Source organism: Lissotriton vulgaris, chromosome 12 (genome assembly GCF_964263255.1).
Source record: "Lissotriton vulgaris chromosome 12, aLisVul1.2, whole genome shotgun sequence".
NCBI lineage: Eukaryota > Metazoa > Chordata > Amphibia > Caudata > Salamandridae > Lissotriton > Lissotriton vulgaris.
In genome coordinates this window covers 722,174,286-722,177,670 of record NC_141700.1, presented here as the reverse complement: position 1 = coordinate 722,177,670, position 3,385 = coordinate 722,174,286, and the positions used below count along the sequence as shown (strand labels likewise).

Here is a 3,385-nt window from a genome sequence, read left to right as displayed (position 1 = left end):
CCCCTCTCTCACCCTCACTCACCCTCACCCTCACTCACCCTCACTCACCCTCACTCACCCTCACTCACCCTCAACCCCTCACCCTCACACAGTGCAATAGGTCTCGGAGCATTTGAGTTAGAGCTTTTAGAAATGTTTATGGCTTTTTTTTTTTAATTCTTTAGCATTGGCTACAGGAAACAAAAATGTTAAAGATTTACAAAAAAAACCATAAACAATTCTAAAAGCACTAACTAATGCTGCGAGACCTATTGCATTTCCAATGCTTGTTTAGGACTTGTGCTCTGCTGATATGCCATTACAAAATAAAGAAACATTTGGATTTGAGGAAGAGTTGTTTCACACACTTTCAATTCGATGCGAAGTCGGTCTAGGGCGAATTCACCATTTTTGTAGGAGTACATTTTTCCCCTCTTTAAGTAGTACATCTTTGTTCTTAGGCAATACATTCTTTTCTTGATGAATCAGTATTCTTTTGACTTTGACTGAGAGAATATTCATAACCAAAGCTGTGGTGCTTTCATTTAAACTGTCTGGATTATTTAGAAAGAAGACAATATTGTGAAGTCAAAATTAAGTTTCTTAAAGTGTTCTCGATGATTTTGATTCTGTAACAGAACGGACCCCTATTTTACTAAACGCTTACAAGGTAGGCAACACGAACTTCCACGTTCTTTTTCTTGAAATGTAGGTACATTCTATCAAAATATGATATCTGTAAGTATGCAAATCTAAAATATAAAGTAAAATTGAAGCCCAACTGCCGTGACATTGCCACCCGCAATGCCGTGACTCGGATTCGAACCGAGGTTGCTGCGGCCACAACGCAGAGTACTAACCACTATACGATCACGGCGAGCTACTTGGGCTCGATGCGTCACAGTGTTTGTGGCGTTAATAGCATAAACCTGTGGCAAAGTTGCTGCTCGCTGATACGTTGAAAGTACATCATGGCAAACTGTCTGCCTATGAACTAAAGCGCTTTATACCCGCCTCCCCCTTTGATTGGCTGGAAGAACACCAATGGAACACCTACTTGCTTCTTTCTGTGCTTGGCCATGGACCGGAAGCGCCATATTCAGGTTCCTGTGTTGTGTAACCATATGGACCATCGTTGGTCAGACACAGCTTTGGGTTTCAGCGGAGTCGTTTTAACCGTTAAAGCTGGTCACGGTATTGAGACGGAAAATGATGTCCTCTCTTATTTAATGTGAGTGAAGCAGATCAAGACGATCAAGGAAATGAGACAAGAGACTGTGGGACTTTAGAGAGGAGAGTGTAGTGCCGAGTTCGATTGAATTGAAGTAGCTTTTATACAACTTGAATTGCCATTGACGAGGCGTCGAGGCGCTTCAAATGAAGAGAGCATGTTTGTTTTAGGTTGTTTTCGTTTCTCGTTAAAGTGCCACACAGCTGCACAGGAGGCGACGCGGTTGAAAGAAATGACAGTAGTTTGAGGTCTGTTATTTGACAAGAGTAGCGATGGGCGAACAGCCTCTGCGGCTCCTTGACAACAGAACAGCGAGGGTGGACTTAAGGGGTTGGTGTGGTCACCGTTTTGTAGACGTTTCAAAACCTTCAGAGCAGCACCGTGCAAGGGAACTTTCTGATAAAAAACGTACAGCTGGGCTCAAAACAAAGGCCTTCTTGAAATGGATACCAGCCCTTCTTTAGTTTGAGGATAACATTGGATGGGAGCTATCTGAAGCCTCGCATCTGGACACCAATGTTGGTAAGTACGTGTGTATATTGGAAGGGCTTTTCGCATCAGTGTTTGGTGTTGACCCCTGCAGAGTTCCGAACTATTCCACACTGACTTTTCACTGTTAGACAAGGAAATAACTGCACTTGTTCACAGTAGCCTGTAAAACACATGACAGTGAATGACACTGTCTGCAGCTCAGTGCGCCTCTGTTGTATATATGGCCGGTTAGCTCAGTTGGTTAGAGCGTGGTGCTAATAACGCCAAGGTCGCGGGTTCGATCCCCGTACTGGCCATGATATTTTTTTATTTATTTTATTGTTAAAGGTCTTGATTCCGCCCCAGCTCTAATTTTTTTTTGCCACTTAATTCGTACAGTAAGACTGTTGCAGCGCAGAGACGCGGGTGAAGGGTAAGGCAAGCATTTCGAAACAGAAGGACAGGAAGGCAAGAACCTGCAGGACGTGCTTAAAACGGGATGTGGCGGAGTGAATTGAACGTTTGGGGGTACAGGGTGCTTAATGCTGGGATAGAGAAAAGGAACATCTGCAAAGAAGGAAATTGAGGAAAAACGGCTTCCACCAGTCCGAAACCTCTCAGCGTTGTGACACAAAGCCAGTTACAAAGCACTTTCGTACTGCATGATATAATACAACGGAAGTAAATTGAAGTATCGAAATAATCTCACAAGACTGAGAGGAGAGCAAGATGTATTCTATTGTTCCATTTGGATATCTATAGCCCATACCGCCCTGATGCTGCGTTGCAGCGCTTTATTGTGGAGGAAATAAAGTTTAGAAGTGGGTAGAACCCCATGGGGGGGGGGGGGGGCAGTATTCTGATGTGTAAACATGCTATGTGTGAAGAGAGGGGCGAGCGTTCACAGGCTTTCGATTCGACGTGCAGGCATGGCTAGAGGAGGAAGCTACAGTATGAAGTCCAAGCACATTTGTGATAAACGTTGGTAACATGACAATAGTGCCGTGAGATGGGATGTAGCCCTAGTAGAACCTTCTCGAATCTTCCAACCATGATCTGCATATATTGCTGAAGGATGTCCATATTCTGGGTTTGACTGCAGAAACACATAGAAGCCAGCGTTTCCCAAGTATTAGATGGCCTGGCCATTCATACCCTGCACAACACAGAGTGAAGGTCTCGGAAAACGAGATCTCGTCCCGTCTAGAGTCCCTAAATGCTTGCACACATCTGGAGACATTGCACCTACACACATCCAGGGACCCCATTCATCTCACCAGACCCCCCCCCCCTTTACAGAGACACTGCAAGTTCTCACCTACAAGGACAGGGCACCTCCCTGCACCCCAGCCAGATGCAGGGACTATGCCTGACCCCTTGATCTGAGATTTTCACTCACAACGACCCCCACCTACGAGGACACTACACCCCTTACATCGTGTGATCCTGCACCACAGCCACCTACAGGGACTATCCCTGACTAGAGATTAAACACATGCCCTCATTTCAGGGATACTACACCTCCCCCACCTCCATGGAACCTGCACCTATCTGACCTATATACACCCAGCACCTCTATAACCAACAGGGACTGAACTTCCAGGGGCACTTCATCTCCCAGGTCCCTGCACCTTCCACACCCCAGGGAGTCTCATGCTCCTCTACCTACAGGAACCCTATACCTCTACAGATCTAGTTACCCCC

The 3,385-nt window shown here is 45.6% G+C and overlaps 2 non-coding genes across 2 annotated transcripts; one reads left to right on the top strand and one right to left on the bottom strand.

Annotated features, from left to right (window-relative positions):
• Positions 1 to 784: 784 nt before the first annotated feature.
• TRNAH-GUG (transfer RNA histidin (anticodon GUG)) lies at positions 785 to 856 on the bottom strand. The gene has a single exon. It is a non-coding gene; the product is annotated as a tRNA-His (tRNA).
• A 1,068-nt stretch (positions 857 to 1,924) lies between these two features.
• Positions 1,925 to 1,998, top strand: TRNAI-AAU (transfer RNA isoleucine (anticodon AAU)). Its single transcript has one exon. It is a non-coding gene; the product is annotated as a tRNA-Ile (tRNA).
• Positions 1,999 to 3,385: the final 1,387 nt, after the last annotated feature.